Below are 11,162 nucleotides of genomic sequence, written 5' to 3'. Positions count from 1 at the left end.
TGTATTATTTTACCATTAAAACCACTGGACTGTTTCTGTCTGGCTGTTTGTACACCCTGTGACAGTACATGACTGCCGTAAACCAAGCCCCCAGGAAGTGTGCTTGGCTTTGAAGCAAATTTTTGTAGTGACCAAAAAGTAGAATTACAACTTCTGTGTCCGTCACGTGATGCCATGGGGCCCAAAAATACTATTTCCCATAGACTTGCATTGGGAAAGAGACGTCTGTAAATCAAAGGGATAATTCTTTGGGGGTAAATCAACTTCCCAGTATGAACACTTGAACATCCCTTATTTAAATAATATGGTCCTATAAGTTGTAAAATGCACTAATAGCCGAAATAAGAGTTATTTTCCTTCTTCCGTTCATGTAAATGAGCCCCAAACCGAGGGCTTGGAAGCGGAGTTAAAGGAAACGCTACTGCGCCTGCTTTATGGGCCCAATGGATGCAGAATATAGCCGGATGATCTGGTTACTTCGGCACACGACAGTCGAGCCATTTTGACTTCATGCGTCGCTGAGCAAATGTCATAGGAATTTAACGGGGCCCCGCCTCCAACGCTGTATCCAGTTCTCTTTATACATCCGTGCTGTAAACCAGTACTGAATGTTATATTCCTAGTGTCTGGCAAACCAGTGGTGGAGCCTGAATAAAAGCATTAATATGTTGAAAAATACATATTTATATGTGATGCCGGGGATTCCAACACGTTCTCATTCAAACTCGTCTCATACTGCTGCTTTATCACGGCCCTCGCCGTCACTTTTCGGTAGCAGTAAACACATGCTTCATGTTGTCAATCAAACAAAAACATTTGCTTAGGTTTAAGCAACAAATCCACTTAGTTAGGTTTAGAAAAAAACAACAACATCATTGGGCTAAAAATTATTACATTTCTACAGTGCAAAAGTGACTGGACATTGTGACCACAGGACATGAACAAACTGCTGATTGTAAAGTGAAAGTGAAACGTAGCGCACGGGACACAAACAGCAGCCTCCTGGATGAAATCCTTGCGTTGTGATTACTCACACTCAGAAATGTACATGTTTAGAGATCACTATGTGCAGGTGGGCTCTTTTGATTTATGATTGGTTGATAGTGAGGTTTAGAGTCCTCTTTTGAATAAATTCATTTCTTTGATATGAACACCCACCCACCAGCCCTTTTTCATTTGAAGCCTGCCTCACCTTTTTCACTTTGCATTAAACAACCACGCTCTTTGTCAGTAAATAACTTTATTTTACCAGTTCCAACTGGTTTTATGTTGCTTCCCTTTCCCCCAACGAGCTGTGTCGTAACACCTTCATAATGCATTGCAGTGTCTTTCAGTATATCAGCAGTCACATTGCGTTAGATGACCATAATAATTCATGAGCTGAGATAGTAGTGTTGCTTCCCATTTTGCATGCAGGTTACAAGGTGTTAGAAACATCCTGGTGCTTTCTGTTACTGCAGAGATGCAGAGGTGGTTATGGCTGCTGTGACACCTTTATGACAGCTCTACTCCACACTTGCTGTATCATGCCCTTTCTTTTATTTCTGTCAGACTTGTGCTCTCTCTTTCTCTAACACACACACACATTCTGACTTCTTCAGTTTTTTTCCATTTTGCTGCACTGAATATGCCACCTAGACAATGCCAATGTCTGTAACTGTACTGACCTCTTTTCAAGACATTGAGATGTTATGTAAATGAGATTGGAAATTGCATTAAGTTTAAGCCTTTAAGTAAGTGGCGTGGCTATGCTAACACGCTAAACTAATAAGGTGATGATGGTCAACATTTTGCCTGTTAAACATCCGCATGTTAGCATTGTCATTGGGAGTGTGTTAGCATTCTGTTGGCGTTTTCATCAGGATGGGGGATAATTATTTCAGCACTTAGCACACCTACCGACCGCACCTTTCAACACCATGGACGGCGCCTCAGCAGACCAAAAATCCACCAAAACATATTTGAAAACTGTATAATAACACTAGTATGGCTGTCTATTGATTAGAATATTTAATCGCGATATCCTGCATTATTGCCCATAGTTAATAGCGATCGATCGCAAATTAACCACACATTTTTAAGTGTTCAAAATCAGGTACTGCAATTTAGCTTAAAAAATATGCTCAAATCATAACATGGCAAACTGCAGCCCAACAGCAACAACAGCTGTCAGTGTGTCAGTGTGCTGACTTGACTATGACCTGCCCCAAACTGCATGTGATTATCATAAAGTGGGCGTGTCTGTAAAGGGGAGACTCGTGGGTACCCATAGAACCCATTTTCATTCACATATCTTGAGGTCAGAGGTCAAGGGGACACCTTTGAAAATGGCCCTGCCAGTTTTAAGTTTAGAGCGTTATTTAGCCTCTTTCGCGATGGCATGGTTGGTACCAATGGATTCCTTAGGTTTTAAAAGTGACCCTCTATAACATTAACAATACAAGTTAGGTTAATGCGTTAAAGAAATTAGTGGTGTTGACAGCCCTAAACACTAGTAACACAAGGATTGCATTTGTGTAATATAATTATTGTCAGATAACTTTCAAAAACTAAACACAAGGTATTTGTCAGTGTGCACAAGCACAGGCTACAGCTAAATGGTCAACTGTGACACATTGTCTGACAGCTATTGTATATTTCTATCTATTCTATCATTTTCACCGTGCGTGACTGAAAGAAATCTGCTCTCGCAGTGTGTGCAGAATCCAGCATTTTCATTGTTTGGTACTTTACGAAGGAAGGAGTAAGTCTCCAGGAGCTCTTTAGAAAATACTGACTTCCTCTATTCAGTTCTGCTTTTGCCATCTTTTTATTAATTAGTGCTAATAATCACTTAGCAGTTAGTATGAGTGGCAATGGCCACCTACAGAACAGTGAAAACAAACCAAGGTAATGAGTGTTTGGCATTGAAGATGGCAACTAAATACAAAAAAGAAGATCTTACAGATTACGGCACGTATATAGTCAATTAAGGACTGAAGCCTCACAAACAGAAATATCAAAAATAGAAAAAGTCTGTAGCATGAAAGAGAAATGAGAACTAAGAAGAAGCCATGGTCTCTATTGTGTTACCCGCCATACACTGCTGTGTGCTTGTGTGTGTAGGTGGGCATGGTGTTCTTTACTTTAAAAGTGAGACTAACACTGAATTTTGCCACACTTCAAAGATGTCTTTTTTTAACGGAATTCTTGAGATAAAAAAAGACAAAGTTAGGGATGAATAAGATACGCTTTTCAGTTTCCATGGTGGTGCACACAAGGAAAAGGCTATAAAGCCACACTACGGCAATGTCAATTACACCCCACTTTGCATATAGAACAAACAACATAATGAGGATTCTAATAGGGCTCCCACTAGTCCTTGTTACGTTTTGTCCTGAGGTTACGTAAAGTTTCCCGAGTGTCTAAAATGGACAAGTTTCATCCTCTGGGATACATAAATGTGCTAAGTAAATTTAATGCCAATGTATCCGTTTAAAAATATGTTTTTCATCTTTCTTGTGTAATGGATTTTTTGACTAATGGTGGCATAACAGAAAAAAATCAAGAGGTCACCAATAAGACATTTTTATGCCATCCCTAACCACTAGCAATACATCTATGTTGACAGGATGCAGTTCCAGAACAATAAAGATAGATAGCAGGTACATGTGTTTGTTTAAGAGTATCTATGCATTACAAACAACACCAAGTCTCATTTGGTAAATGTCGTTTTTTTTTGTACCGGGAACTATACAAGCTTTTGGTGTCACAACACAAGGAACACTCAGAGTCAAATGTTATGTGTAATCAATTTATTCCTAAATATTTGATACAACTGATTTGTTATAATGTTTTACACCGTGTTGTTACTGTTGCCATAACTACAGATTTGACATGATGTTGTAGTAAACTATGGCTTTTCCTCTTGTCAAATTGTTATCACCATGTTAGTACTGTGATCCCCACAATCGTTGTTAAATACATGAGTCTCCTTACAAGAAAACTATACAAGAAACCCTTTACTCTGACTGACTGACAGCTTACATAAAAGTCACTACTTAGTGCATTATGGGTACCCAATTTATACTTCCATTTAATTGACTATGTATAAAGTGCTTTACTTTTAAAGAAGTATTTTTTTAAATTTAGTAGTAAATGTCTAAGTGGTTTTAGGGAAAGAGTGACAGAAGCAAGTGAAGGCACTGAAGCCACTAGGTGGATCAATGTGTTTGATTGGATTGGATTGGATTTGTGTGCCCAGACATCGTCAACCTATCTGCATATGTTGCTGTAGTAACGAGATAGGCATCAGTAACTACATAGCTACACTGGTGACGCGGCCCGGCTTTCCAACGCGGAAGCATAAGAAATGGAGGTCCATCATTTCCATACATCCAGAATAATTTTTTGGCCTCCATGGTCCAACAACCGCGCTGTCTCAGAACTCCTCTGTCGATCCAGACAAACTCAGCGACAGAGGAGGCTGCTGCAGTCATGGAAGGCTAGGGTAGGAATTTAATAGCAGATGCAGATTGCAGATTTGGATATGATTTGCAAAAATCCCATTTTCTTGTGGGTGTTTTTTACAGTCCAGACTTTCTAAAATCAATCTGGATATGCCAACAAATCAGATTTGGGCAGGCAGTCTTCACAATGCCATAGAAATGTCCCCAAAGGTCAAGAATAACCATTCATTGTCAACTTTAATGTGTTCTCTTGTAACTGTCTCTCTGAAAAACGCTTTCTCTATAACTTCATTGTGTATGTGGGTTTTTGATTTTCTGCAGTGATTGCTGCATACTGCTCGTTGTCAAATATAAAGGTTTTCTATGTTCAAGAAGGAGGGTTATATTTGCATGATCAAACTGTAACCATGAATTCAAGGCCAATTGTAAGTCTGAAAAGCCTTACAGTTAGAGAAAACCAATACCCAATATATTCTAAGCATACAGCAGATGTGTCATCTTAATAGTAACAGCACAGTCTGAGTTCTCTCGTAAATGTGGCTGTCAGAGCTCAAAGCTGAGCTATTGGGTTTAAGGTGTCCATGGGGACATTTCCTGGTCTTGAACTGTTCAAACTAATGTCCATTAAAGAGCATTTGGGTAAAAAAACTAAAACATTTGAGTCTGCAAAAATGATTAGAGTAATTTGTTTTCTGTGGAGCAGCTTCAGATTTACATGTTAATGAAAATGTAGCCTCGAGGCATGGCTGTATGGTTTCTGGCTTAGAACCAGCAGTAGTTACAAGTTATGTGGAGAAACTTCAGTATAATAACTACAGTGTTTAAGTAGCAATAAGACATCCTGCATGACAATGCCTTTTGCCAGCAAATTCCAAGGGCGGTTACAAAATGTAATTTTCGTACATCAGAAAACTGATAGAATATAGTGCTTACATAGCTGTTACCAACTGAGGTCATACAACTAAACGATGGATCACAAAGCAGCCTGATAAGCTAAATCACAAATGTACTGAATGTTGATTTAACTGATGGATAGTGATACCTTTAGAAAGTTGTTGTCATGTCTGTGTCTTGTTTTTAAAGGGGGGCACAAACTATTGACTTGTGTAACAGCGGATGGCAATAATAAGGGTCCCTCCTAGTGCTCCAGTGTTATGCTGAAGTCTTACACACACACAATATGCAATAAAGCCTACAAGATTTCATGGATGAAAGCCAAGGCTATCCACAAGGCTATACACACTTTGCACACACATCACCAAGGCTAATATCATTAAAGGTGTTATTGATAAAAAATATATTTTTTAAAAGTAATACATCCACAGAGCTTTTCGAAAGGTGCCAAATAAAAGTATGACTTTTACTCCCCAAAAAATTTAATGATTGTGAATTAATCATTTTAAACATTTTGGCGGGTCCAAAATTTATGTTTTGTTTATCTCTGTGGAAGATATGTGATGTAGCCAAGTAGCTCATGCTAGCTATAGCCAGCAGTTTGCAGATATAAGACTGATGTGTTGTCAGGAAACACAAACAGCAGGAGAAGACTTGGAGTGCAGACTGTTCTGCTCTATCTCTGCTGGAACTGAGCATTTAACTGGATGTGTGTGGGCGTGCACAGACCAGACTTAACACCAGACAAGTTTCACCTTTATCATACTTATTACATAGAGACATAGTTCCCTCCAAATTTCAACTGGATGAGAGGTCTAACCAGCCCGAACAACTGAAAAAAAACTAAAACTGGGAACTGTTAATAAGTTACAAATTAAAAATCAATATACTCCAACATCTCTAGACAATTGACTGACTGAATGACAACTTGATTAAACCTCTCCTGGGGCCCAGATGCATGAAACTCTGTTGTAGGTCCAAAGAGTAAAGAGACAAGATTTGTACTCCTACAGTTAGCCATAGATGGTTTGTATATTTCTGCCTACTCCACAAGCCTTTCACTGAAAATAACAGCAAGACAAATGACTCAGATTCAGCCATCATTAGGCTCAACTATCACACAGAGCGGTGGTTGTTTATAGTGTCCGTTTTATCATTATTTCATCAGATCTACCTGTAAACCATTATTGGTAGTGATATCTCAATCATCATCATTACACTTCAGCGTGGTAAACAATGATTTAGTTCATAGCGTTCATATCAGACTTTACAAAGTGATTGATCGCACAAAAGTCATTAACGAGCTTTTGATGGGGATTTTACAATCTGCTTCCAATCAAACAAAACAAACTGTCTTATTAGAGTCTGTCTCGCACCATATTTTTCATCTCCACCTGATCACATCACCCCTTGGATCACTCTAGAAAAGCATGTATACAGTCGACGTATCCTCATGCAACGGTTCGTATGATATCTTACGAAAAGTTATTTTGTTATTTTTTGTGTGAATTTCCGACCAGCCACAACTTTATTTATACTTAATACTTATTTATAATTGTAGTAAAAGCCAATGCTGTCGTGCCTTAGTCTTGCATTATTTCTAATAGCCAGCAGGGGGCGACTCCTCTGGTTTGCAAAAAGAAGTCTGATTGTATAGAAGTCTATGAGAAAATGAGCCTACTTCTCACTTGATTTATTACCTCAGTAAACATTGTAAACATGAGTTTATGGTCTCAATCACTAGTTTCAAGTCTTCTTCATACAACATGATATTCATTTAATAAATTATGGTCCCATTTAGAGTCAAATAGACCATAAAGCAGGGGATGCTTTGATCATGTCACTGGTGAGACCACCTGTCATCCAAACACAGGCCCCAATATGTGCATCAGCTGTGTATAGTGTAAATCCACCAATTCGGGCAAAACAAAAAACAAAAATTGGTAATATCTGGTGTTTGGTTGGTTTGGCAAGTGCAAATATGGATGAACCTGAAAAAAACAATTGCAGCTACAAAAAACAATGAGAAGCAAAAAAGACATAGGTCAAGCCTGTCAGCGGTGACTCGACGAAAGCCTTCTGTACTTTATGCTGTCGGGAATTCTCAATTGGCCTCGGAGGTGAGAATGACCTAACTCAGCATGCTTTACACAGAAATGCACAAGAAGACCACACTCGCTAAAGGGGCAAGCAATATCAGTGCTTGCTTCGTGACTACATCTACTGCAGAAAATGACCAAATCGTGGCAAGCGAAGCCTCGCGTGTGCACATACGGTTATACACGGACTCAGCTACAACAGCACTGACTGTCTTGTTAAGCTCAACGTTGCTTTGTCTGGTGGCTGGCAGTTTTCCAAAAGAGACAACCTGATCTCATCTCATCTCATTTTTAAGCTTCTCACGTGTCATTTCACGCTACAGGGTTAACATTTTGAAACCGCTTTTCATGTATCATTTAACGCCACGGTTAGGCAACAAAAATACAGTAACGGCTGCAGTTAGGTTAAGGCAACAAAACCTCTTAGTATGGTTAAGGAAATACATCATGGATGTGCTTAAAATACGTATGTAAACAACTTAACATGAGTACGGAAAACCCGTAATGTATCTTAAAAATAAGTCAATACCGTGGGACGAATACCGGTCTCCTGGTTGAAAGTCCTGTAACTGTAGGTCCAATCACCCACCCAACATGAGTAGTCTCTCTCGCTTTTTATATTCCGTCACTTGCTCTTCTTCACTTGCTCTGAGTGTCACTCGTTATTCTATTCTGGGTTTACATTACAGTCAGTACAGACTACATGCACTGCATACTTGATACCTCAAAAATAGGGAGGATTTCAATACCAAAGTTGGGGATTTGGGGGTCCTCCCTCTGAAAAATGTTAGTTTCAAAGACTTTGTTTCCTGCATTTTGGTTACTTTTAAAGAATGAAAACAGCAAAATGGTAAGTACACTGCAACAGCATTTTTATGCTAAGTAGACCTACTTAATAATTAATTTTACTTTTAATTCTCAGGAAAGAAACCTGAATAATTGGCCCCTCTGGTGTGAACTTGTGTGAATCTCTGGCGTAAACTGATAGGCTATTCATCGGTTTTCATTCATCCATTCATTGTTTGCAACTGCTTGAGTATTTCTATCTCTTATTACTCTCCATTTCTCCTTCTCTCACTCACTGAAGGCCCTTTCAGACCCAATGCGACAACGGAACCACTGCGCTCTGACACCCATTATCTCCAACGGCTTGTGCCACGCCACGACGGCTTTTCTCTGCGTTGACCAAAGCCCGGCTTTGGGCGCTGCGCGTTGTCATGCGTCGCAAGCATCTCTCTTCCAACAGGAAAAAACATTAGGTGTAGTTGTATTGCTGTCTGGGTAGAAACAGTCGGCCTTATACACGCTATGCCAGTGCCAGAAACAGGTTGATATAACAAAAAGGACAAAAATGTGTGAGGATTTGTCATAAATCGGGGGAAATACGGGATAATTGTGAAACCGGGAGGGGGCAATGAAAAATGTAGAGGCTTGGCAAGTATGACTACATGGGGTGAAATCACATGCCAAAAGCAAGACCCGACATTGCGATAGCACGTGAAATGATTAAAGAAATTTGCGTGAGAGGGCTGAAACGTAGGGGAAGCCAACTTGATCAACATGTTCAGTCATTATGCCCCTCTTGTCCTTTTGCATTTGAAATGTTGTTGCTTTTTGCTGTAAAGGTCCAAATTGTGATTTATTTCATCATTTATTTTGAGGTTTATTCACAAAAGCTTACATAACGATACTAAATAATAATAAAGCTATAAATCGCATATACACATTTGTTGCCTTTCCAATTGAACAAGAATTAGAATATACACTGTATATTCACACAACACCGTGTCCACAACGTTGTGGCACTGTGACACACCACCTTTTGTTCCTTGTCTGGCAGTGAGAGAGTTGGCAACCCTACTTGCTAGCATGGATGTAGACTGCCGTCTTGTTTCTCTGTGTGGGCCTTTTGGAGCTGGCTCTGGAGCCTCATTGAGTTGTCACCCAACATCTTGATTTTCAGCATGTTTCTTCTCACAGATTTGTCCCTGTGTTGCCCTGCTTAAAGTCCAATTTGGTGGCTGTCTGAACATACTGTAAACTGTATTAAATTAGTTCCACTGGGTGTTGATATGGTGGGTATAATTTTTTAAATGAAGCAATAAATGCTGAATAAGTCACTATAGAACCAAAGAATAATCAAAAAGTAGTGGTGGAAGGCACAACAGAAATACCTGCTTACTGCTAAATACAACTTATGTACGATACTATAATGTTTTATCATTACAGTATTAAAACAGGACCAAGAGCATCAATAAATCTGTCATTTTAAATATGTCAGATTTTGAATATTGTATGCGTTAATCAGGGATTTTGCAATAACTGAAGTCAGAATGTATTTATTGAATACAGGACATGTTTGCTTTAAAGAAACCAAGCTTGAAAGCAGAATGCCACAGGGTCGTGAAATACTGGCATAAACACTGTAATAACAGGGACATTTTAAGTAGTTTCCTATTATTCTAAAACAAATAATAAAACAGAGAGAAGCGTGTTGAATGTGTTGAAGAAAAAGAGCTGCAATTTTGGTAAGTGGGCGCCGAGTATGAACAGAACCAACACAAAAATAATGTTGAAGGTTTCGAAAGAAAACCGAGCAGTGACAGACAAATATATCCCAAACATAATGCTTCCTTTCATTTCTGCTGATGGAGAATAAAGCTCAAGGTGTGAATACATGGCTTTGTGTGTGTGTGTGTGTGTGTGTGTGTGTGTGTGTGTGTGGCTTATTCTTTCCAATAAGACATTTCGGGTTCAATCAGAGGGGAGCCAATTACAGTATCCAGGGAGGTCCTTATCGGAGTACAGATTGCTTTATTTAGGGGTGAAAGCACCGAGGAGATTACAGTGAGATAAAGACAGAGGAGGAAAGTGTCTTGTTTGGAGGTGGCTGTGTGGGTGAGATGGGAGATGACAAAAAAATGGCTTCACTAGGGCCTCGCACTATAATGTTACACCGGTGAGCCTCCAACAGTAACTCGTGTGGCTTTTTCTTTTTCAAAATAAGTGATAAATTTAAACCGCGTGGGTTTCGATTCTTGCTATAATCTGAGTCCAGAGTCTATGCCGCCCGCAACGGAAAATTACCAGCGATCTACACAAGGTCCTTACACAGAGGTGAAACACTTGATTCATGTGTAACACGGCGAGCTGACACATCATTTAAATGTGTGCACGCTCACGTGAGAATCTATTTCACGTGATGATGGTGTGGCATTTAAACTGTGTCCTCCATCACATAAAGATGAGCTGAGTATAATAGACCCGAGGGAATCGTGCTCTATAACGGCGTCAGTTCACGCCTCTGCGTGTGCGCGTATGGGCGCGCACACACACAAATATGCGCTCCCCGTGACTCCATCCATCAGTCTAATTACACATCAATCCTGTTAATTCGTCATTATCATTAACCTTGGCAATCTCCCCCTAAGAACACAGCCATCTGGTAATTCTTTCAAAACTTGCCGTTTGAGTATACTAAATACACATGTACACAAGCGCAAAAAGACAGACACACATTCTCTGCTGGAGTACCTGCAGCACAACAGAGAGAGGAGCGATGCGTCTCTCCGAAGACACTCGAGTTGAGAGATAAGTTGGGGGCTGCACACGTCTACCTCGGTTAATGAACCCCTGCTGCTGGATCCTTGTTAATGGATTAGTCCATTATGATTAGTGCGTGATAGCCGCAGCGCCCCTCCCCAGCCTGATATTTGTCATT

The sequence above is a fragment of the Sebastes umbrosus genome, chromosome 21 (genome assembly GCF_015220745.1).
Source record: "Sebastes umbrosus isolate fSebUmb1 chromosome 21, fSebUmb1.pri, whole genome shotgun sequence".
NCBI classification, from domain to species: domain Eukaryota; kingdom Metazoa; phylum Chordata; class Actinopteri; order Perciformes; family Sebastidae; genus Sebastes; species Sebastes umbrosus.
The sequence above is the reverse complement of the archived record's forward strand: the minus strand, read 5'-3'. Positions refer to the sequence as shown.